General features: G+C 43.7%; 1 protein-coding gene across 14 annotated transcripts in view; it reads left to right on the top strand.

The window, feature by feature from the left end:
• The window catches only part of nfixb (nuclear factor I/Xb), a 135,184-nt gene that overhangs the window by 45,224 nt on the left and 63,473 nt on the right, over positions 1 to 26,487 (top strand). The window lies entirely within an intron of this gene.

Genomic DNA, 26,487 nt, shown 5'->3' on the forward strand with positions numbered 1-26,487 from the left:
GAGTGTGCGGAGTGTAAGGAATCGCTGGTAAAAGGATTACTCCGTGCAATCGGGCTTCCGAGGCGGTTGCGCTAATGCTCGATCCTCTGACCTCCTTTAACCGTTCTCCCTCACATCTCTCCCCGTTCTATAGGTCCGACCGCCGTGCTGCTCTATGGGCTTGGGAGCAGGCCAACCTGCTTCATATTCACTGTAATTATCCAGTTTAGTGAATAATCCTGGAAAAGATACACAAAAGGCTGAGTGTATGATTGAATTATGTGCAATTTGAAATGAAGGTCGGGTCTTAACTTCGGGAATAGAAAAATTCCTTGTAGCAGAAAGTGCAACAAAGAGTAGCTTTATTTCCTAATTTCACTGTACAGTGGTTTTTAATTATTGGTGTAATTAAGGTTAATAAATAAAAGCCATGGTGTCTGTTTAGCAGCTTAGCTCACTTTTTTGGATTTAACGAGCAGAAATTTATTTAATTCTCAAGAAATTAAATGACTTAATAATATGGATTAATGAGTAGAGTAAACAAAAGCAATAAAAATAAATAGGCTATTCAGCTTATTGAGCTTTATTTTTACTTCACAGCTTCTTTGCTTTCCTCTACAGAGCAAACACAAATTAGACGTCTCCCCCCATGTTTCTCCTCCGTGTATTATTTTTCGTCTCTTCAGTTCCACTGTTTTGCATTTGCATGACCGATCTTCTCTTTTCTCTGTGCAGGCGCCAGGCTTGAAGTCTGTCCATCCGCTAAAAACATAGGTATCCCCGCACAGGAGCTCTGGCTGCTAACGCCTGAGCCGAGGGGCAAAGAGCAGGAGGAGCGGAGAAGTGATGTGTAGAAAGGACGGAAAAGAGCGAAGCGAGCGTCTTTTTCTGGGCCATTTCCCAGCAGCCAGATTCTGATCGGTCCGCCTCGCGCCTTGTTGCCTCGGTCCAGCGGAGCAGAGCACATGCACGGAGACTTGCCCTGTAATTGGGATAGCTCTTTCCACACGGAAAAAAAACCGGAGCGGAAAACAGCGGCGAATCCGCCGTCTCCTCCGTGCGCACATCTTTCATTTAAAAGTAAAAAATGAGCAATTATACGCAAACAAAATCCCCTTAAATAACCACAAATGAACGCTAATAATGTGGAGATTAATAAATATTTTCACCCCTGCTTCATTTATTCTCCCATTTAATGGTAATAAATGTCAGTGGTTGCTGTTAGGATGATATTGAGCGCTGATATAAAGTAAAAAGAAAAGCGTAGAATAAAGATAATGGAAAATGCCATGCTGAAAACAAAGAGAGAGGGAGGGCACATATTCAGGCTAGTGGGGCTGGTTGGCAGCATTTGGCACCCAAAGCTGCAGCTCTGTTTAGGAGGTGCCAGCTTTTCAAACCGACACACAGTCCCTGCCAACTTCTCTCCTTCTGATCCTTTTCTTTCTCTCTCATTTTAACATTTTCCCCCTGTATCCTTGTTTTCGCTTAACACTTCTTCCCCTCTGCACGTCCCCTTACGCCCCAGCCACCGCCGCTCCCGTGGATGCTTTCTCACAGCGGGCTGTCAGAAAAGACGAACGTCGAGAACGTTCGGGTCTTGTTTTGCTGGGATGTCGGCGCGTTGAATAAAATGGCTATCGTGTTACCAGACGTGTTCTTTTATTTTTGTGAAAAATATTTTCCACAGCTCTTTTTTTCTTACTCAGCGTGCTTCTGTGGATTCAGGTCCAAAACAAAATGGAGGATGAAGCACAGCTCCTCTCCAATCAGAGCGGAGAACCAGTCAGGAAAAATGTTACTGGCAAATGAGCAATTCTGAATATTTCCTGGTTTGCTTGTTTTCTTCTTCTTAATGTGTTTTGGCGTATGCACACATCTGCATAGGCAGAGTGGAGGTGAGGGTTGTGGGCTGACTGAAGAAATCAGTTGTACGTCTTTCGGGATGCAGACCCGGGGCCCGAGGATGGAGACAAGAACGTGCTGCTGTGAGCGATGAGAGAAAGCATTAAACGCTGGGTATGGGGGTGGATGGAATTACTCAATAATGATCAGAAAATTAGAGCCATTATTGAGGGAGAGTAAACAGGCCTCTCTAAGTGTGAAAGCCTCCTATTCAGCCAGGACCAGGAGCAGGACTCCTTTCTTCCTTTCGTGGATCCACCCATGGCCTCGAGAGCCCGTCTTTTGTTCCCTGAAATAACAGAGTGAATATATGGGGGTCGAGTTGGGAGGGGGGTGCCGTTCCCAGTGCTGAGCACAGTATGGACGAGCTACTGACTGTAAGCTACTCCTTTTATTGTAGCATTATGTTTACTTTTGTCTTTCTGGCTTTTTTCCATACTTACATTTTTTTCAGACTTACAGTCTAATTAACTGTCTGTATTTAAATAAGTTGCTGTCACTGGGTTCAGAAATCCTGGCAGCATATGTTAAAGTTATTTTCTTTTTATTTATTTTTATGTCTGTTGCGTACAAGTGCACCTGTGCGTCTCTTCTCCATTAGCGCCTGCGTCTTCCTCTGTCTCGGTCCAGAGTCGGGGGAAAGTGGGTGTAAACTAGGCGCTAATGTGACTACTTCCGCGTTTGTCACTACAAATGTTTTAATTAATGGGGAACGGATAAGTAAATAAGCTTGCCACGTCTCGCAGCAACTGAACAGCAAATGCAGTGCTCAGAAGAGGGACAAAGGAGTGAAGAGAGGGATTTACACTTTGAACAAGCCGTTAGAGAGAATAAAGGAAGCTGTGTTTCCTTCCCCCCTTCTCTCACATCACTTCCAAGCACTCTACTGCTCTCAGAATAGGATTTGACGTTCATAATAACTATAGCACTCTTGCTTGTAGCTACTTTAATAATGACTGCATTTAAGTCTTTCATGCGAGTCCAGAATTCTCTGTCTAGCTGAAGGTAAAGGAAGCTGAGTTAAGGTTGTATTTAAAGGTGGAAAGAATTAGCAAGGCCCCCAGCGAGGACAGAGTGGGCATCGCTCACATTCAGATAGATGGGGTTTCAAAGTGGCTTGCAGATGTGCAAAACTATGGGAAGGCCAAAGCAGTATAAATAGTGTGGATGACTTTCCCCGGCAGCCTGCCTTCATGTGACTCAGTCTTGTATTCGACATCCTTCTTCATTCAGCTCTGGAAACTCTCTCCGGGGCAGAGCTTTTTCCCGCTCTGGGGCTCCGCTCAAAGGGGGAAAAAGAAGAATTACAAAAATCACCTGACGTGTTCGCTCACTTTCTCCGTCTGTTTGCTTTTCATATAGACGGCCAGCTCCATTTCACAGACATCACTTTTGGATGGCAACATTCTCATTATACTCGTCAACTGTCAGCGCTCAGCACTCTCTCGTCTATAATTTCAGACTCATTTGAATTCTTATTGGCAGCTTCGATGCATAAATTTCATAAAAGATAGGAAAACAACACAATTTCTTCTCGCTCTCCCTGGTGAGCAATAAAATATGGAGAAGATTAGTGGGAAAGGAGTAATTCAAATTCAATTGTTTGTTTGGATTTTTATTATCAAGAAAACACATGTCCGGTATCATATTTGAGCTTCATACATTTTACATCGCGGATACCTAACAAAGCCAGCGTAATTGTCGCGCTCCAAACGGCCTCACGGCACCTTTGCATTGGATAGCTGTCCAGAAAGGTAGATGAATAGAGTTGCCATGGCCACAAAGCTTCTTTTTTTCCTCTCAGTGTACCTTTCCTGGGTGATATCCAAGGAGTGTCAGCGACTGGCCTGGTTGGCACGTTGAGTGGCCATGCAGTGCTGGGCTGTTTCTGTGGCGCTTCAGCCTACAGTGTGGGCAACCAGAGCGCAGTGCTCTGCCAGAGGAATCCACTCAGATCACTTTCACTCTATAGAGGGCATCCCCAGCACTCATGTAAATTAATAAGCACATATATAAATATATATATGCAGCTGAGCAGGGACACTAACCCGTGCAGCAGCAATGTTAGTCAGAGTCTTAGATTCAAAATGACTCATTTGTTTTCCTAAGAGGAAACGGAGGAATATTAGATTTTCTTGGTGTTATAATTTACTATTTTTATTTTAAACACTTGTCACTGGACATGGGCCAAGTGAGACATATAAAAATGTCACAGTAATTTTAGAGCAGATTTTTCCCTTAATGTTATTCACACATTTTGCTAGGCTTAGTTCAGTCCAGGGGGCTTTTTATCCTCTGAGAAGCTATAAGTACCTTTTGAGATGGCAGCTGTGATATAATTTCATTATGAAAGCAGGGGAGCCTGTGATATAAAAGACTTGCCTGCAGGCAAACAAAGCGGCTCTAACCCCTGTGTGCTGCTGACTTTGGCCTTATGTTCTTATTGTTTGGGATATCACTGACCCCGCTGCCCTTAGTGCCAAAATATTAACCAGAAAATCAAATCTGTCCTTCTCTCAGTTCTTTAGGCGTTCTGAAGATCATTATCAAATAGATGGAAAATTCTAAATAAATGAATAAATAATAGGACAAAATCCAAATAAACTTATCTGGTTCTTGAGAGGTTTGTTCAAATATGATTAAAAATCCTTTTGATACCAGTTATTAATGTAAAACATATGAAAACAAAGTTCTTTTAATCAGATGTTAAACCCTGGAAATTAGTGAATTCATAAATCATGCAAGTGGTTATTACAGAATCAGAAAACAGGGCTGTGTCGAGAAAACAAACATTTGTCTGTATGTCTTCATGCTAATAAATCCCCACGTCCATCCTATCAAGAGGAGTGATTTTCTGTCGTCGTTTCTGGTTTACGTGGAGACGGAGAGGAATTATAATATAAATATTGTTTTATTTCAGCACACTCACCAACACGTCACTTAGTGAAAATTGGTGTCATTTTTCAAAGCGTGGCTTTAGTTCAACCAGTCAATCGATGCTTGGAAGACATGCGGTTCTCTGCTAGTTTCTTCTAAGCTGACAGAGTTTGGCTTTCAGCATATTTTTACATTTTCCCCCTAAAACGAACCAAACCTGTCTCATTTACACCTGAACCTAGTCTCAGTGTTGTGAATGTAAACCGATCTCTTAACAAGGATTTCCGTAGGTCTCGTTCCTCACGCTCATCATTAGAGCTGCACCCCTGTGTATTTTACAGTAATACACCCACTGCATGTGAATTGGCTGCTCTTGTGTTTTCGATGCCGACTGATTTAAATGTTAAAAGATCAAACCTTTATCCCCAGTGGCTCTCTTCAACTGCAAAGGAGTCGAGTGTGTGAAGTGTGCTTTTAGGTGTTGTTTGCCTATCTATTCCAATGGAGAGAGAGAGAGTGTGTGTGTGTGTGTGTGTGTGTGTGTGTGTGTGTGTGTGTGTGTGTGCGCCTTCACGAATGCCCATGTGCACTATAGAAGCAGGCTGAGTGATAACAAACGCTGTCTGCAGCAGAACATATGAGTGTCCTCTCTGGATGCGCCCAGCACCTGAACCCCCTTCACACCTGATGCCTGTGGGCCTTGTATGGACACATGGAGAGAAACAAGCGCATTTGCAAACAGACATGTACAGAAACAGCGCATGCACTGGCTTGACCCTGCTGGAAACTGGCACTTGGAGTGTTTTTATGGGGTGTGCGGGGCTCAGAGTGAGCTAAACCAGGCCCCAACTGGGTCCCCCCTCACTGGTCTTTGACTGGGTGCAATCTGTCGCCACAAAAGTAGAAAACCGTATGCTCTCTTGAAAATCCATACTCTGCTAGGAAGCAGTTTGCATGTGATTTGAAGGTGCCGGTCATTACAATGAGCCTTTTTAGTCAGTGTCTCTGGTATTGCTCTAGCAGCAGCAGAAGCAATGGAGCTGATCTACTTGGTTATTTGCCCTTTGTGTGGTAACATTTGATTGGTGTATTATTAGACACAGACCACCCTGCTTCTGAGCCCCACTTGAGTTTCCATTCTTCTGCTGCTCAGCTTTAATGTCAGGCGCTCCTCCAGCAACCCAAACATACACAGAGAGCATTAACGTAAAGGAGGAGAGGCACCGTCGCAGCGAATTCGCTCTGCTTCAGCGGAATGGCGATAGGGAAAGTAATCCAAGCCTCAGTGTTTATTTTAAGAGCTGATGATCTAGAGATGGCCATTAAAAGCAGAGGGCAAACAATTTAAGAGCAGTAAATCTGAATGGAGGAGAGGAATGGGTGTGGGAGGACGGGGAGGAAAGGAGGGAGGATAGAGGGTGGTTTCTGTCACTCGCTCTACCTCGCTCTCCTTCCACGCAGGGGAAAAAAATACTTGAGATGACAGTGAATTAGAGCAATCTGGCCTTCATTCTGTGGTTAGATTTTTATCTGCGGTTTTGGCCCTGAGAGCATCTCGGATCTTTGCTTTCTTTTTTCCTCCCCGTCTGTTCTTTTACTGTTGTTTCTGTTCTTTTCATCTGCGTTCAGGTTCCCTTTTGGCCTGGCTGTAAAACAGACCTTAACGAGATACCATTCACACCACGGGCGCCAGCGCTCGTCCCTTTAACCAGGCTACCACAGCGCAACATGCAAAGTTATCTGTGCTTTAATATATTATATATTTTATATAATGTGCTGAAACCAAAAGCATCCACTCGAACTGTTGCTGTCCATGAAGGGAAACCCTTGCAATGAGAACCGCGATAATAACCGGAGAACATCAAGATGCATAAAGGATCATAACGCTGAGAAATGATATCTTATATGTTGTTACACAAGATAAAAATACACGTTAAAAAGAGCATGTGACAGAGAAGGGCCGATCTGAGCCTTAAGAATAACGACTGTACTTTTGTGATAAAAGTAAAGTCGCGTGAGCGTGTGTCACATGGCTTCACAGACGAATAGACTCGCAAGGTGAAAATGATCCGGGCTCTGCGGTCGCAGCAGTAATGATGGTGTTGATGAAGGAATGAACTCTACTTCTACCAAAGAAAGTAACGAAAAGCTGGGAACCTCTGCCCAGCATCATTATCCTCTAGCCTAATACTTTGCAGTAGCTGTTGGTTGATGTTGATTGAAGCACTGTAACATTTACAGCGCTAATATTTTTTCCACCGTGCTTTGCCGAAGCCACCGTCCCTTTGCGACGCATTTGATGTTGCCCAAAATCGAGCTCACCAAAACCCGTGGTTCTCCCTCCTTCTAGTTTCTCGCCCATCTCCTTCTTGTTGGTCTTCAGATGTGTGATGAAGTAATCCCAACATATTTAAAATCCTAAAACAAACAGAGCCAAATTACACACATTCTTCCCCCATGCTGATTCGTGGAAGTTGTTAACCAAATAAAGCTCCCTTTTCTCTTTCCCTCTTTCCATCTCACTCATGCTCTCAGTGGATCTGTCCTGGCTGGAGCTCTTAACTGAAATAGCCCCAAGCACAGAGCCTCTTTTGTTGTCAGGCTTTTTTTCTCTACAAGGTGTTTGTGAAAAAGAACAGGATTTTCTCTTCTGGGCTCAGGTCCCTCCATCACTCCACTGCTGCCTGTCTGGCTTGCTTGGTCCAGGTCTGTTCTGGTAAACAGCCTTGCCTGACACTCACTGTTTATCACACATAGCAGTGAAGTTTAGCCGATTTTATTTTGGGAATGGGTTTTGCTTGGAATGTCTTGCAATTATTCTTTTTTTCTGCATAAACTCGTGTTTGTTTTTCTTTTTATATAGCATAAATGCATACCCTCAAAGATAGATGCTGTTTGTTTGAAGGCTGATTGTTAAAATATTAGCAACACTTACATGCTTTTGAGTATACACGTATATAACCTATAATCCACTCCAGCACACCAACAGTATTGGACTTTTGTTTTCCTATTTCCACCTGTAACTACAGGACATGCAATTAGCTAGCTTTATAACAAAAGCAGACTAAGTTAGCTACTAGCTAGTGAACATAGTGGGCCATTTGCTGGCTAAGGAGACGGGGATTTCCCCTCATGCTGTGTTTTAGAAAAAGCAGTGCTCTAAAAGAAAGCAACTCTGAAAACACCCATATGCAGCAAGAATAGATGGCTGGTAGTAAAAATAAATGTTTCACTGTATAACTGAAACTGATGAAGGCCTATTATCTATATGTCCTGTTCCATATTTGTATCCTTTGACTTTACTAGAGCAACTGTATGTTTCATGGTTAAAAACCAACCGTATTTATCTTACACTGGTGCTTGGGGCAGCCCCCAAGTTCATCCTCTGCTGTAACAAGCTGTTTTAGCTTGCCTTCACATAAGGCCAACACTTAACTGATTGGCTGCCCATCACAAATGAAAGGTTTGAACAGCAGGAGGGTGGGTCTTCTGAAGCCATGTTCACTTACTGTCTGCACTATTTGACCGTTTGGCCATTTTTAAGTTGTCTGCACTGTCTGAGTGACTGAAGACCAGAGTTCAGGCTAAATTAAAGGTTTCGTGTGTTCACTGTGTCCCTTTCGAATGTGTGATGTGCTGTGCATTTGTTCATACTGAGAAACAAATAGTTAACAAAGCCATTTTGTAGCACTGACAGAAGGGAGCACACAGACACACACTCACAATCACACACTCCCTCATTCAGGCAGACATGTGTTCTGCACAGCCTGTCATTACAGAAGCCTTGATGTGGTCCCTGGGTGGCACTGATGCCTCTTATTGTCGTTTTATGACAACTTTCACTCTCTTGCTCCGCGATGCCCCGCCTCCCTTCCTCTTTTCCTCATTCCTTCCCCTATCCCTGTGTCTCTGCACCCCATCCCCCCTCCTCCCAACGTGTCCAAACCCACATCCATTTTCTCGCTGTTGCAATGGGATGCCTGTTTGTTTGTAGAGTGTAAACCATCCTGACACATATCCCCAGAGCAAAGCCCTGATGTAGGAATATGTTTTAGGAGGGGTGTGTGGTAGCAGTGGACAGCTTGGTCTCCATTTGCAGAGGTAGAAACTGGGAGCTGGAGCCAGTCCAGGCCTTGTTCCCAGTTTTTGTCGATTGCGGTTGACAGTTATTGTTTTTGGTTTTACTTGAATAATAGGGTTGGTAACAGCAGAGTGACGACCTGCCATGACCCGCTGATGGTTGTGCTCCGCGTTTTGTTGAGGCCTGCGTTTGTCAGGTATAAATTCAAAAAGTCTGGTTCACTCTGGGGCAAAAATGTTCAATTTTTTGCCTTCACTCCTCCATCTCTGCACCTGCCACACTTGTGTTTGGCTTTGAGGATTTATGACACCATGATTTGTTTGTCATAGATCGTAATTCATTATTCTACTGACTGAAGTTGGATAAACTGGACTGATTGAACAGCAAGCACGTTTCATGAGGCAAACGGCTGCACTTTAGGGGTAATTGCTGTTACAGAGACCTCTCTGTTAGAGGGGAACTCTTAACATATACATTTGTGGATGTTTAAAAAATTGCCCCAGTGTTTATAGGAGTGCTGATTTAGGGTGATGCTGTTAGATAATTAGGTAAAAATGGAAAGAGTTTTTGCGTGGAGATTGTGGTTATGCACTTTCAAATAGACTGACACACACACACAGAATGTTTTGCATGTCTGCACCTTAATTAATGAGGTCTTTGGGAGTATAGGCCCTGCAGCGCTGTTGGGTAAATGAGTGAAGCGAGTCACCTCGGGACAGCAACAGGTAAATCCTGTTTAGATCAGCCCCAAGGCACTACTTGTTCCTTAATTTGGCTACGAACGCAGTCTTCCCTCCCTTCTCTCACCCTAATCACCGCAGCACCACTTGGTAATCTTGTGCATGCACCCTCTCTTCATTTCTTGAGGTTTTCTTAACAAGCTTACATCTTTTCTGGGTCTTTGACCTGAAACTGTTTATCAAGCACGCAGGCTCTTCTTCGTCGTGTTGCTTAAATGACCTACTAGGCTACTTAAGGTAACAAATGTGGAGCAGCAGGACAAGGTGATACTGACACTATTATGTCAACATAAGTGACAGAATCTGCTTGTTTACCGAATGAACTGTGCACAGGTATTGGACAGGCTGTCATAGCTGGTTAGGCACTATTAAATTAAGTGATATCTTGGCTACGCTCAAATATGCGTGCGGTTGGAGTTCAGATAGAATCAGTTTGTTTCCCTTTGCCTTTTCCTCGGCAAACAGTTAGCGTGAGTCTGTAATTAGCACCTCTAACTTTGTTAGAGCTCCTAATTTCATTTTCGCAGGGAGCCCCATGACTAGCCCTACTAACAAAGATACAGGAAGCTCAAAGCAGCCCACTGCCTGAGACATTAGTGGGGAATTTCAACACGCTGCTTCCATCTTCTCATCTAAACTTGTTTTCAGCTGTTCTCATTTTTACTTGTTGCAGAATAAAACATAACTATGGAACTGAATCATTTGCCTTATTTGTTGATATCAAGAAACAGTGGTGAGTTGCTCCTTTAGCCATTCTCCTTCTCTAGACTAATATCATGACTTCTTGGATTATGCTGTTCCAGCTCACACATTTCTTATACCTCAAACTACAGCAGAAGAGAGATGTCACTGATCTGAACATTTAGAGGCATCGTCAACTCATATTTCAGACCTGTGGCTGTGGCAGCTGCAATGTGGCTAGTATTGTTTTTTAGGGCAAGTGTGTTTAGAAAGCAGCTAACGACCAATTGGATTCCAGCGTTCCTTCCTGATCCATCTGTGCTCCTGCTGTGAGTATAACTTACAGTAGCGTGGAGGGTCTCTTGAGGTCAGGGAGCTGAAAATCACAAAGACATGTGGAATGCTGAAAGTTGGCCAATACAAACAGGCAGCCTTGGCTCTCCGTCCATGCAGAGCACAACAACCACCAGTTAGCTATACCACCAACCTCTTGCTCTGTGTGAGCGACGGTTGGCCACAAGGGGGCAGAAAGTATAATAAGTGTGACTAGCTAACATTGAAATTGGCTACTTTAGCAATGGATCATTTGACTATACATACGTCTTTATTCGCTGTAAGTATCTCCTTCAGCTACCCTGAGATTTTTAGTTTTAGCCTATCACTGTATATAAAATATTAATGTCAAGCATTCATATGTGAACATGACATTTTGAAATCTTGTGAGAGCTGCTTTGCTTGATTTAGAGCCAGATGTATTTTGCTGGGAGGTTCCAGTGTTACGTTTTCTGGTTATGCTAGCAAACTGCGTCTATTAGCTTAGCGCTAAGTAATAAAATACTCAAAATTTCACTTGTCAAAACTGAAGCAGGAAAACTCATTTAGAACAGCATCCAAGAGAAAATTGTGAACACGCATGAGTCATAAACATCGGACTCTTCCCCATCATTACCTTCCCTCCCACGTGATTTGAACACAACATGTTCAGCTGGCTTTCACGGTCCCCTCTTCATTTTGTCGTACACATTGATAGTTGCAAATGGATAACAAGTTGCACCATCAGCAGTGGGACATAAATTAGTGAAATGAAATGATAGCTCATCGTTACTTAGGTTGTTGATTTGCCTGTGGTTTGCAAAAGAGTCATATTTGTCAGTTTAGTTACAAGGCTGCACCTTTGCCTTTGCACACAAAGTCCAGAGTTTGAATTTTGAACAAAAACAGACTTCACAAGGAGCTGACTCGGGTTTTCTTCCCCCATTTTCTAATCAAAACCATTATGAGCTTCACCCACCGAGGGACGATCCGTGAGGCTCAGTTTCTCTCCTCGGCACACATCCATAACAATAGAGGGCATTTTGGTCCAGCAGAACTCAGTTGGCTGGATCAAAATGAGGGGAGCAGTTAGGGTTTCACTTACAGAGTCAGAGAAAGAGAGTGAAGGGGAAGAGAGCGAGAGAGGCACAACGAGAAAACAAACACGCAGCGATTGTTGAATTATGGGTAAAGACAGCTGAGGCTAACCAGGTTTGGTTTCCACGGTGCGGTGGGGGGCTTATTGAAAAACAAAAAGTCTATGACTCAGTATTGCTCTCAAGGAGACTCTCAGGCTGCAGACGCTCTCTCCCCAGAAATTCAACAAAAACACATGCAGTTAAATAAAAAGGAGAACACCTTCAAAAACATAAAACCCCAGGGTTCAGTATGGTCATGAAAATGTTCCACGTATCCTCACTGTTAATGCCAGAAAGGGAGGAGGTTGGGAGGGGGTTGAAGGAGAGGAGGGATCTGTCCTCACATTTGCTATCAATTTAGGGCACTGAAAATAAGCACCAGGTTTCACTGGAGCCGAGTAGAACACCAGGAATGTTTTTCTATATAAAACCAAAGGACGGATGGAGGAACGGAGAGAAACAAGCTGGGAAGAAAGTGAGAAAAAGAGAGATAAGGTTGAGGGGGTAAAAGGGGGCTGTGGGAGAAAACACAAAAAGGCAACAGAAGAGTGTTGCTGTATGACAACAGCACCCTCGGCGCCCTGGCTCCAGATGTGAAGCCGGTGTCGTTTGACAGCTCAAAGGGCGAAAGTCAGTGAGATCGTGAGCCTTGGTGACCCCGCTGGAAAGGGCAGGTACTGATGCCTGAACCCGGGGTGGATTTGATGGTCAAAAGCATTAAATCATGTGCATTATTAGACATCTGCTGAGGAACAACAGTCACTCACACATACTTGTCAGAGGCTTTTATAGCCTACTCAGCACAGTTGCGGCTCCATTTGCGTGTGTGTGTCAGTGGGCCTGATGGAGACTGGAGACTCCCTGAGGGCTGTGAGTAGGCACAACGGACGAAGGAGGTTATCTTTTGAGAAGATAATCGATTGTTCTAAATTTGTTCCTGTTTTTGCTTGTGACACGGTTTGAACAGATGTAGCCAGTGTTAAGGTTCCGCTCCTCACCTGTGTGCTCAAAACTCACAAACTTCATGATTTTGTGTTGGGTGGTGCTTATTCAGATGCCAGGAAGGCCGGTGTGGTGAATGATTTGTCTAAATAGGTAAACTAACAGTTCAAGTAGGTAGAAGCCGATTTCAGCCATACAAAGCAAACCTATTGCTAATGTGTGCCGATTGGTTGGTTGAGGAATTACAATAAGAGATTTCTCTTGATCTCGCTGGTTTCAAATGACTCCAAAAGACATCAAGTGCACAGTTAAATCAAAGCAGGTGTTAGAAACAGCTGGCTGAGGAAATCTAAATTCATCTTCTTTGCTGGCCCCTTCTCCAGAAAACATTTTTAAAACCTATGACGATTGCATTTTAGGGCTCTTTTCCCGTCTATATTGTGAAACGTCAAGCAAGTGCCCACTGTGAAACCAACAGAAGTAGACTGCTATTGTAGCTGAGACTTGCTGCACATTGAGTAAGCTGAAAATAATGGAGAGAGTTTTAATGATTTGCTGAATATGACGTGGTTCTGCCTCTGCAGGAGTACTGAAACTCACGCACTCTGGTTCAATCAGTTCAGTAATGCTTCCTTCAGCTGCTGCCTTATTCATCAGAGGTCATCACAGTGGAGGGATCCACAGACGCCCTTCATAATGCAACCCTCCCCAGGGTTTGTATCTCCTCCGAGTCTTGAACCAGATCTTTCACATGTTAGGAGAATGTGTTAACTACTACAGTTTTACTAGCAAACGTGCTAAATATTACTCACGTGAAAATCAGTTCACATTAACAGGGTTTTGTTTTTGTGACAGAATACTTGAGTTTATGTGTGACTGGAAGTTTAGGAGCCACTCCTGGATCAGTTCTGAGAGACACCGTCAGATTAATACTCAGTTGGTTTGGAGTTTGTATGCATGAGGCTGTGAGACACAGTGTCTGTCTTTCACAGTGAGCCGAACTCCAGCAACAGACTTTAGTCGAGTTGTTGACCCACTAACAAAGCTCCTTCACCCAGCTCTTCCCACCAACAAAGTGCTGCTCTTATGCTGATAGAAACAGTTGAAAAAGACTAGAAACAAGGAGGGAGTTAAAGAGAAAGCAAGCTAGAGGGGAGAAAAGGGGGGTAAGAGACAGACCAGATGTGTCTTTTGTTTAGATTTGAACGGAGCGGAAAGGATGGGTGTAGGAGTTAGGAGGCGAGCTTTGCAAGGAAGAGAAAGAGAGAGGGAAAGCAAGTGGGAGTGAGTTTTGTTTTTTTTAAAGAGTAGGACTGTAATGAAACCAAAGCATTCAAAGCCGAGCGCCTGTATGTGGGGAGGGGGGCCTGCACCATACAGTATGTGATTACCTACCAGCAAAACCACATTCATTATACTAATTGCTACAATGGTCCCAGTGGTTGGGAGCTGAAAAGGGTGGTGGTGGGGGAGGGCGACAGTGAGAGGGGCTGCATTGTTAACATTTGTTAGGCTCATTGACTCCAGAATTCATGGTGTCTGTCATTATAGGTCGCTGGGATATTCTCCAGGGTCTGCATTTATAGAGCAACTGATAATCTGGAGGTCGGGCTGAAGACCCGTTTCCTCTAAACCTCATTGCGCCCTAGACCCTACGAGCTCAATTCCTGCGTAACAGCATGCTATGCCTCTAACCAGACTGCCCCGCATTGTCACGAGTGCGCACGTTTAGCATGTGGTATGCATTCAGGCCCCCTCACCCCCGAAAAGCAGCGAGACATGAACCAAAACAGAACCATGCAGGCCAAGATTTGAACGATGGAAAGACGAGGCCTTTCCTGCATTTTGCTGCACAAAATAGCCAGGCTTCCAGCAGCTTGTGTCAATATTTCACTCTGCGTGTGTGTATGTGTGTGCCAGTGTATGCAGAGAGCTCTGAGCAGATGACTGCTATGACAGTTAGAACATGTGCGATGGTGAGCACACAGCGACTCGCACAGCTCAATCTGTTGAGTGTCGAGCCCGAATCAACCCAACTGGGGGAATGTTGCCAGTTGTGATCATCAATATGGCCGGCAGTTGTTTGCGAAACATTTGCAGCACATTGCTGAATTCTTTAGCGTGCCTTCACAGGAAATGAAGGACTAAGTGACTAAAATCTTTTCTCCTGCTCTGCTCCTTCTCGAACGCACTCTCACCTCGAGCGCTGCTTACAAACTCTTAGCGTGTTTATGGAGTCGGCTGGGCTCGCTTCCTCAGTGCGATAGCATTAGGATCATTGCCTTTCATGATGATTTTGATCCTGTATTTTCGAGACTAACTCTCAGCCTGTCGTCTCTCTTGCTCAGCTCTTTTATAAGCCGGCCTACAGCGAGGATCTGCATCATGTGTTTTTACTCTCTGGCTAGAGAAGCGGTGCTTTTTCAAATTGTGCAGACAAACAGGGACAAAAGTTAGTAGGTGGTAAGCAGGGCTTCTCTTTCTCTCTTCACTTGCATACTTATGTGGTGAAACAGGCAAAATCAAATAATAACTACAACTTTGTTTAAAAAAAAAAAGGACAAAACCTGTGTCCAAAAAAGTTCTTGTCTAGCAATCATCAAAAAGTTTGAAATGAGTACTGGCTGACCTCACGGTTCATGCATCGATCTATTACAACAGAATTGTAACTATACATATATATATATGGGCACTTTAATCCACAACTTTCTTATCTGACATATAAATATTTACTTCTAAAATTTAGTGCAAGAGCCAGAAGTGTGAGAGTGTGCACACTAGATTGAGGCAACAGTACTTGAGTAAATCTACTCTCCAGCACTGGCTGTCCAGCCCCTTTTCTTCGCTTCCTCCTAGTTTCCCTCTGTCTTTGTGGCTATTCCTGCTTTGTTACTTCTTTCTAGGCCGGCAGAGACCCAGTAGGAGGCGGTCTGGCCAAGGTGGCTGCTGTCGGCTGACACAGCCAAAGTAAATGAGCAATTCTTCCCCAGTCTCTTGGAAGTGTGCGCTACTGTTGTTGGAAGCTAGAGTCAGGAGGGAATTCCACTATGTGTGCTGGCTTAATATTTTGCACACAGCACTTGTACGTTGATGTATATGTTTGAGTGTGTGTACACACACAATCAGTCAACAAGGTTGATGACAGATTCCCGTCAACTGTCAGGTGGTTTTTACATAGGTCAGAAATAGCCATGGGGCTATGGGAAGAATTGGGGGATCAAGTGTGGCACGATGGGGCTGGCATGATAACGGCACTCTGGGTCTGCTTTCTCGCTGGAAGTTGACAGCTCACAGATGATATCGCGTTTCCTCATCCTGGCACATCACCCTCATCAAAGTGCCCCCCAACCTTCCATCAGCCCATGCAGCCCTGCCTGTGTTGAATACTCCCTGGGTCAGAGCTAAACCGCAGAGGCCTGAGTAATCAGACCACACACGCTAAGGGAAATGGAGAGGAGAATGACGGTGTTATGGGAGTTTGTTGTTTGACAGTTAATGCTCTTCTGGGGGGGCAGGAGGGTGGTCTGTGGTTTTGGGATGAGAGGCTTTTTTGTGCAGTATGTGTTATGTGCAAATCTTTGAGATCCAGGGCCAGAAAAAGAGTGTTTTGGAGGAAGAAATAGACTCTTGTTAGTGAGGATGTCACTCATAGTGCTACACCCCAGATGTGTTGTAAGTATTTATTGAAATGGGCAAAGTGAAAAAGAACAAAACTGGTTGTAAAAACTATTTCATGCATTTCTTCTCTAATGTCAGATTTGTAACACAGCACTGTGTGAGCGCTCAGCCACGAGTGGTCATTTAAGGAACTGCAGTTTTTGGCTTCTGAAGTCAGCTTCATTTATTTAAACACCGTAAGATTCCACTTGTGGTCTCAGAAGTTAATGTATTTAAAAATATTTTTTTCTTTTTAAAGACTTTTTAACTTTTTGAGCATGCAAGTCATTTTCTGCTGGTTTAGAGGATCCAAGTATAGCTAGTTGTTGTGGATAAATGATATCTTTAGGTCATTGTCACTGGATTCTGGTTTTGCCGCCTGTCAGAGGATTTTGTTCATTACACATACAGACTGCGTATGTACAGTATAATGTGCAAATCATTGGCCTGCACTAGTGAGTTAAAAACAAACAGTTTCTGTCTTGCTGAGTTTTGGGGGAAAGTGTATAGAACAATGATCAAAAAATTCTTTTTACTTAACAGGAATGTCGAGACAAAGTCTTGAAATATTTGTGCGTAAACATGAAACAATGAAACATTGTATTGAGATTTGGTGCAAGGTAGAAGTGTGTGCATCAGTGCATGGTAACGTGCACACGGAAACGTACAGCGTGCTTGTTTTGTGATTAGCTTTGAGTGTACACGCAGCTCGGTGACAGCGATGTCAGCTGAAACTCGCCCTCCTTGCTCGTTTGCTCGTTCTCCCTTTTCTTTTCTTTTTTTCTGTGGCACGAGGGACTCGCATGCAGGGTGCACTTTGAAGTGGCTTCTGGGAGGCCGTGGAGCGTGCCGAAAGGTCAGAGGTTACATCAACTGCGCCTCCCTGGACCTCCCCAACCCCCCTCCTTTGCCCCCTTAAATCCCTTTAACCCCCGCGTACATACAGTCCTGTTTTCTTGTCAGTGCTACAGATCACTTCCAGACCCCCCCCTCAACCGACAAAGCAAGCCACGTTCTCCTGGTAATCCTGCTGTCAACTTTTGACTGTTCCAGTGTATTCACACCTCCCCACAACGTTGTGTCTTTTTTCTTTGTTTAGGTTACAAATGCCACACACACCTGAATAGGGCATTGCGGTTCGAGTGTTAACAGGATAGATTATGTCGCGTTCTATTTCCGTGTGTGAGAGAGACGTACATGTGGGCACGTGCGCCGCTTTTCAGGGGGATGTTTTGTTCTCCTCCCCGCTAACGCATAAGAATCTGTCGTTCGCTCGGCGAGGTGTGAAATTGCACTGTCATCCGCTTCACCTGTCAGAGAGGGGCCCGGCAGAATGACTCAGATCCGTTGGAACCCTCGCATTCTCTTCTTTTCCTGTTCTGGAGATTTGTATCTCGGCAGTCTCAGCATATCACCCCCATCCCCTCCTCAAGCTTAACATCTGTTTCTAGTGAGGGCCAGAAAGGGGGGATGTTGAACTCTTAAAACTAATTAGCGCATTACCAAATGCTCGAGTTAGAAGAGGCCTCGCAAGGCCCCCAGTTACTCACCCCACTCCACAACTCCTCGCTGCTTCCTGCTGCACTGAGCCCTACATCTCCCTGTGTCCCGGGGGGCCGGTTTATCACCCAGGACCAATTAGAGTAGGAAGTGAGGTCACTGACCTTCTGTCAGGCCTCATCAGCTCCTGTGTCACCTGAGAGGGGGCACGCCACCACAAGGAGTAATGCACTGAGAGAGGGGCAGCTGACATCCTAAAGGGGTATGCTGCTTACTTCAGCTTTTCATTATGTGTGGATTTTGGAGTCTTTTTTGTGCCAAATTTTTATCAAGGAGAGGCGTTGTATAGTCTGTTAAAACCAATAACACAGATAATGGTGTCCTTTCCACTGCAAAAACTGGGTCATTTCTGTTTACATTGCAGTGCTGGTCTCCCACACTCACAAGCTGATGTTGTAATTTTGTAACAGCTTCCATTAATAATGTAAATTTTTATTCAAGTCATCCAAAAAGAATGTGAATTAATGTGGATATGGTCTGCGAGTAGGGAGCTAAGAGGGTTGCTGTCATTGTGTTGGCCTACAGTGGAAATTTAAACACTGTGAAGGAGTTCCTGTGGGTATCAATAAAATAACCCTATACTCCGTGTACTCCGTGAACTTTATAGCAGCAAGGGCCATCGCTATAAAATCTTTTTTGCTACATGATTAATATGGCCACAAGAATGCACAAAAAGGATAATGTGGCAACTTGTATAAAAATATCAGTCAAAGGCTGACACGAACAAAGTTGCTAATTAATAAAAATAATTTTGCCAAACCAGTATTAAAGCAGTATGATCGGTATACTCATTTTATTTCATGAAGTTATAATAGAGTACCAAACTGTAGTGACTCAAACAGACCGACCGCAAACTGGAGGACCACCTGTGAGTCAAAGTGCAGCGGCGCATGCTAACCTAGCAGCTAGCATAGCTCTGAGCACAGAGAGTAGCAGAGAAGCTGCAGCAAGGGCAGACCACAAATTGGTAATTAAACTAAGAATGAAATCTCCTGTAACTCCAGGCTAACAGGCTAACTGCACCTGTGTGAGTGACTCAGTCTAACAAAGCTGGACTGAGTCACTTTGTTAACAAGTTTGCTGTGGGAATGACACTTGAGTTTTTCAGAAAAAACGCACAACAACAAAAGAAAGATGAATGCCGCCAGCAGTAGTGATGTTTCCTTAGTCATCCCTAAAGTGGGGAAGTGAGCTGTAGCTGCAGTGTAGTCTGATCGAACCGTCTCCGTTTGACATGGTTTTTTTCCTTGCTAACTACCTCTGAAGAAGCGACCAAATGAAGAAATGTCACTAGTTTCCAATGCGCTCGGTGGTAACCTGAAGTAATGCTCAGATTTCAACCTGCGCTAGGTTAAAGTAATCTATCAAGTTATGAGTTCAATGTTGCCAGTTTCACAGCATTGCATCCAGTATTTGTTCACACATTTTATTCACATGTTTATCCTGTAGTTACTGTTTCAATCTGCATCGAAGCCAAAACTCTGCGCTTTCTCGAGGCACACAAACTAGTGTGGGCTTTATTTGACTCTTTATCTTAAACCAGTAATATTGAATCTTCAGACGACTTCAGCATTTTATGTTTGTACTCTGTATTTAGAGAATGTGGCACCATTTTGAGTTTTTCTTGCGTAGTTTCGCAATGGGGGGAAAGTTTCCATTACAGCTGCACTACTGTGAACTATTTTACCCAGATAAATGTTTTCTTGCAGCAGGAAACCTGCAGAAGAACCAGACTAGGGGTGGGCGGCTATCTGCCTCCAAGCTCAGGGAGGAGAGAAAATGTGAGCGTGAAACCATAATGCTAATTTATGTATTTTTCTTTCTTCCTTCATGTTTCTGCTGCCATCATGAACTGTCTCAACAAAGGTAAGAAAAAACTACTGACGTATCTGCTGAAGCATTTTCCAACTCACGTCACCTCCCTGTCGCCACAATGAATCACGTGTCCTGTCACACATGTTCTTTACCTATTTCGCTGAACACCTTCTCATTCAAGTATAGTTAGTTTTTGTTAGCATGCTTCTGCTTACTGATTCTACAGCACAACATTCAAGTCTGACATTCAGAACAGGAAGAAGTATGCTGTGTGGCTGCAAAATGTGGCCAATCCTTATACATTAACTGCTTTAATCACCACAGTTAAATCACTCATTAAATGTGCCCTGTGGAGTTTGCTCATTAACTGGCAAGCCTACTGTATATTTGCATTCAGCGATTCTCACGCAGAACGTCTTCTTTGTAACTTGGGGATTTTTTTAAGCTTTTCTTTTTTCATAAAAGGTGTTTAGCAGATTTGCGAGTATTTGAAGAGCCACATTCTTTAAATCGATGCATATTGCGAGCAAGATTGATGTGACATGGACACAATCCTTTGCATGTTAGTACAATCTGTTGATCAGCAGAATAATATAACATCGGCCTCGGGACGTTAAAGCAGGAACCTCTGGGGACTTCACAAATGTCGTTCAGATGTCCACTGAGGTTTGGTGCAAAACCTAGACAGTCCCTGTCGACCTACATATTACATTTTGGGGATGTGCTTGACTATTCAACCAGTGGATAGCATGTTAACTGCTGAGTCTGAAAGGTTGCCCAGTGACCTGCACTTGCCTATATTCTGTATCTGTGATGCATTGTTGTAAAAAAGCAAGGTGGAAAGTGCAATAGATGCAGACTGCTTTAACCACCATAGTTCTGCATGACTTTGATTATGGAAATGAGGTCTTCTCTGTAGGCTGTGTTAGACTAAAACACTATGCTGCAGCAATACATAGACACATTCTTCACAGATGTAGATGTTAAGAAGGCCAGTGGTGCCATCCATATAATCTGTGATGCTAGCACCATACCTAACACAGGTAACATTAGCCACAGTTGGCAAGCTAATCTGACACTGTGCGCGTGAAGTGTTTTGCATGGGGCAAAGTTCCACACATTTCAGCAAGAGTTAGAATCACATTTCACTGTTGATGAATGAATACAGTTTCTAATTAGCTCTTAAACGCACATGTTTGGACACACAGTAATTAGCCCTCGCCATAAGACTGATCAACTGTTTTCTGACTCGTGGTTTTTCATTCCCCCTTCCTGTTTAATTGACTTTACTTTAAAGCATATGTTTATATCCTAGCATAAACAGCTAGTAACTATATGAGTGAATACTGGCTATGTTACTCTCACCTGTTTAAAATGTGGCTTAAAGTCATAATTAAGAGCGCGGCCCCTCAGAGTGACAGGTAGGTGCCATTTTGTGTTGTTCAGTGTTTGGTTGCACTAAGAGACGCTGTTCAGCTGTCATGTGAGTGCGTTTGGTTTTGACCAAGTTAGCTAGACACTGCTAGCGTAGGAAGAGAGCGCCCCAGCTCCTACCCTCACATTTAAGCATGGTCGAACAAACAAAAAGGCAAACACCTTCAGCACAACAAATCAAACGTTGATGTCACTGTGGGTATGCTCATCCTTTATATACAGTCTACCTGTGATATCAGTGAAAAAAGGTTGATATGCAGCAGCAGTAGCTTCAATATCTACTAGCTTCAATAGTTGAAGCTAGTAGAATAAGTTGGTTAATTGCAGAATGTTGAAGTTCTAGTGAGTCAAATTCAATTTGAGAATGGTTTCATAGCATTTTGGAAAGACGCCCTCCTATTGTCCTGTTTTCTGTTATAATGGCTACAACACAGAGGAGTGTTTGACGCTCCCACTCCTCCTCTCCTTCTGTCAAGTCTCCACTGCAGCACCTTAATTTGTCACCCTCTCTATCCTCCCCTCCCAATCATCCGTCTCTCTTCCTCCTCTTCATCCTCCACCTTTCACCTCTCTCACAAAAATCTCCACTTCTTTTTTTTTTTAAACTCCTACCAGCACAGTCTCCATAACTCCAACTCTGTACAGTTCAGGTTCTCTCAGCCCCATCTTCATTCTCAGGATCTCTGCTTCTTTTCTCCTCCTTCAGCGGCCTCCCTTTCCACCCCCCTGCTCCAGCCTTCCTCCCAGGCCAGCTCTGTTTGCGCCTGTTTACCTCCATCATTCCACCAGATGGTTTGTGTTAAAACTCTACGTCTGACAGCTCGGCTGATTTTCCGTTTTTTTCCCTGATATTATTTTAACATCGGGGGGATTGCTCAGACCTGCAGGAACACAGAAGAAAGACAAGCAGGGGGTAAAAGGAAATTAAAATATGAAAAACCCCGATGTATTAAAAGCAATTATTCCATCATGCAAAGGGCAGCAGTCATCACTGGGCCCATTTTGGTTTGGTTCCCTGTGTTACTTTTTTTTTTAAATAAATAAAGGCACATATAATGTAATATTGATTTAAATCACATCTGTTAGGGTGATTTCATCCACCCCCTCTCCCTCTGCTCCACGTCTTTTGGAAGGGAAAAGGGGCCCGGGCTGCCAGAAATAATTGCTTGTTTGCTGGTATTTACTTAAAATCTGTCAAAGATGGAGAGAGAAAATGAGTAAGTGCAAGAGTAAGAAAGGGAGACGTAGAGAAAAAGAGAAACCCTCGGCCCCTACACAGATCATTATCTGCCAGTTGTCTTCCTGCTGCTGACAAGGAAGTATGTGCATATGTGCATTCCTTTCAATGTATACTGTACATGTTGGCCATCGAGTCACAGCAGAGTACGATGCTTTACTATACAGATACTTTGGTGCAGGAAAAAATGAAAATACAAACTTAATTTCCAGAGTTTAAAGTTTACAAAGTTGCAGCATATGGTCAGCAGGACCGTCAAAAATCAAAGGCAAAGAAATGCCAACCAATAAATCTGCTTAAAAATCAGAAGAGAAAAGTTCTTTGGAGCTGCACAGTGTTTAAAAACATCACCATGAAATCAGTCCAGTTATACCAGTTATGTCTGTGCACTCATTACAACCAGACCTTCTAAAGGTTGTTTCAATGGAAACGATTTGACATGTGACTGGAGCTAACTCTGTGTACAGCTCGTCAAAACTTCTTTTTGTTTTACTTATGGTTCCCAAATGTTTTATGCTTTTGGTGTTAACATGGCAACAACATGTCCGACTTCATCCATTTTCACCTAAAAGCTACATTTCACACTAGACTGATAAAATGCAGGAGATTGAGAGATCTTCCTTTGCAAACAGAGAAAGCAGATGAAACTCGAGTGGTTCATTTTTCACGGTGATAATCGTTTTAAAGCCAGCTCCACACTTTCATCACACCGTGTCTTCTGTTCACTAATGAAAATCTCAAGATGCTGAAAAAAGGTTTTGTTTTTTAAAGCAAAGGTGCATCATTGGTGTTTCTTAGCAGCAGATTTACAGTTTGTTTTCATGCAGTTTCCATAATTTTTGATGCAATTCTTGCAAAGTCAAACACAGTGTCTGAATTCCTATTCACTCACTAAGTGGAGTGCTTCTCGACAGCTGTGCACTCAATGCTGCCTCCGGAGACCAGAAGCTATAGTGGAGCAGTGATTAAAACATTAGACCCCTCTATATATATTCCAAATACAACTGGCAGCATTTAGCTGACACCTACCGAGAAGCTTTTCAGTGCACGGGGGGGACAGCTTGTGATTTAACGTTCCTGAAAAGATGCCTTTTCTCTTTTATAATAAGCCAGCAGCCAAAAACGTGCTTATTGCTGAAAGTTAGATTTTCTTTTAAAGAGTGGAAACAGGGGAAACAGCTATTACGACTCTGATAATGTTCTGTTTATTGAGCCATTTTTCTAGCATGTTTTCAGCTAGCAGTTACGCTAATGTGCCGACTGTTTTCCAGCACTAGTTTAACACAGGCATAAGTGTGGTATAAACACCAGTTTTTCCGTCATAGGAAAAGAGGTGTGTTTGTTAAAATGCAAACCTCTCCAACTTCCTGTGAGGAATTGAATTTGATGACTCACTTGTAACTCACAATCGTAAGTTACAACTATTCAAGCCTAGCTTGTTTTGTGTGTTGCCTGTGAATGACCTGCTCCTTCCTAGCCTGTTTAATCTTGTGCCATAGCTGTTTGATTTCCACTGAGCAGCATTAGTCAGATTATCGTGCTGCTTGTTTGGGAGGCCGTATTCTGCAGGCTGACTGAGCAGGTCTGCCTGACGCTTTGGCTTCTGCCAACGCGCTGTTCCCACTGTCTCCCTCCCCTCCCCTCATCCTGCTCCCTTTCCCCTCCTTCGCTCAACTCGTTCCCTCCCCAACGAACCACAAACAATAAAGCCTCTGTTACATTTAACCTCCTCACGTGTTTCCCTTTCTCCTGCTATCCCTCCCTACTTCTGCCTCTTACTCACTTGTTGCTTTCCTCTCTCCCTCTCATAACATTGTAGCTGTTTGGGTTCTGTCTTTGGTCTGTTACTCATATCCCTCGGGTGTTTTGCGACTTGTTTTGTGGGCTTGGACCATGCAGCAGAACAAAGACAACACACACAAACTTGGTCAGGCCACCGCTAACTCTTCCACTCCAAGCCAATGACAGCAGTGATTAGTATCTCATAACAGCTTAGATTGTGTGGAGAGTGGGTGTGCTTGCGTGCACGTTAGCTCGTACAATACCCTGGCAGTGGCATTACCACTCATCAGAGCCACACAGCAGCAGAAGCAGCAGCAATGGCATCGGGACAGCAAACAGATGTTGGCCTAATCTTCCCCTAATGAGATTGGTCCCTCATTCCTACGTCTTTATGGGAGCAGCAAGCTGGCAGGCAGGCAGGCTGACACTGTAGCTCTTTATGAGAAAACCACCACTGAGACAGCACATGCCTAGTAGGGTGTACGAGAGACAAGTGTAGTATTAGGCAGGTTGCAGTGTGCCGAAGAAGGTTTTCATTTGCTAGTTGAGTGGGCAGATGGAGAGGCCAGCAGGCAGGTAGGATGGTAGTCAGACGTGTAGTAATTCACAGGATGTGGAAGGCACAGAGGGCAGGCTTTTATCCAATGGCCTTCACTGGTCAATTAGATTAGGGCACTGTACAGCAAAGTACAGTTAATTCTCCAGATTAACATCATTGCTGGTTGTCTCAGCCCACTAAACCAATTCACTTTTTCCATTTGGTGAATTTCATTACACAGTACATCAAGATCCGAGTTGAAACATTGCGGGTTGTTTTCTATAACAGCAAATTGGATTAGATAAGAATAGATAATTTTTTTAAGTGTGGGTTCAGAAACATCTGTGAGGCTGACATTGTTTTCCGACTGTCTGGATTGACTTGTCTGGCACTGATATCAGACACGATGACTAAACAGAGAGCAGCGGTAGTACGTACTGACACAACCTTCAGCTTGCGCTAACTGGTTTTGCTAGCGGCCGTCTTTGCTGCTCTACCTTGTTCCTGTGCAGAGACACCTGCTGGTCTTGCTCCGAGCCAGCTTCTTTACTCTGTATTTATTTTGTCCAACCCTGTCATTACCCTAGAAACATATTCAGTCGTTGGGGAAGAACATCACAATATTTTTAGGTCTGGGCAGCTCGTTGTCCCTTCTGGACTCTGGTTTTGTTCTTGTTTTTTCTAATTTGCCAACTTGTGCTGTTTTTCTTTCTCTTGCCTCTTGCTTTTCCTCTTTCCGCTACTGCAACATATGCACACTGGCAGCGCAGCAGTCATAATAGCAGGGTTAGAGTGCAGGGCCGACCACTGGACAGTGTTTGTACAGAATGCTCGCGTATGTCAAACCTGGCTTATTGAACTTAGACCGCAGCCTAAAACAGCCCACAGCTCAGAGCAGCACAGAAATGCTCTGGGCACACACAGGAGAAACACGCTCACACACTTTTGTGCATGCTCAAACATATGCAGCATATTTATATGTATGCATACATATGCAAAGACATGCATGCGCTGACAGGGGTTAAACAGTGCGCTCTCTAAAAGAACGACCTCACTTGAGCCATTAGGAGACTGCAGGCAGAGTGAAAAGCAAGCAAACAGAGAGGGGGCGTGTAGAACGCACACAAAATGACACATGAGAGAGTTTGTGTGACGCATATTAATTTCCATGTAAACTGATATACCTGCTGATGATCAGCTTTCACCTTGTGGACCCTGATGACCTTAGCAAGCATACTTAACACATGTTGTTCGACATGAGCGCGCAGGCTGAGCGACCGTGGCCGCTGATCAGCGAGGTAATGTATCAGTCGTCTTTTTAATTCAACACTTGGCGGTCGTGTGTTGGGAGCGGTGTTGTGCTCGTTAGCTGGCAACACAGGCGTATGTAATCACTTTTTTATTAACGGTCAGCAGTTAAATTACAGCTGCAGTAATAAGCTTTTAATAAGCGATCACCAGAAAAGCACTATATAAATACCACTGCGTTTACCATATGCCATCCAGGCCTTATGGTATAGGATTGCATAGTACTGGGTGAACCAGATATTTCAAACATCAAATATTTCACGTTCACACATTGTGTTTGCAGGTTGATACGTTAGCTGCTGGTTAGCTTCTGCAGTATAACATGCATTTGCGCGCTTAAAGAAAGCTACTTCTTAAGTCTTTCTTAGATTTATTTTAATTGATTCCTAATATTTAAACTGTGCAGTGAATATGAGAATATTGTGCGAGCTGGAGGTTTGAAGTACAAATGATAAAGCAGATGTATCACATCTCATGTCTGCATTATTTAATTAGTGAAT

This window comes from Aulonocara stuartgranti, assembly GCF_965226115.1.
Source record: "Aulonocara stuartgranti genome assembly, chromosome: 4".
Lineage (NCBI taxonomy): Eukaryota > Metazoa > Chordata > Actinopteri > Cichliformes > Cichlidae > Aulonocara > Aulonocara stuartgranti.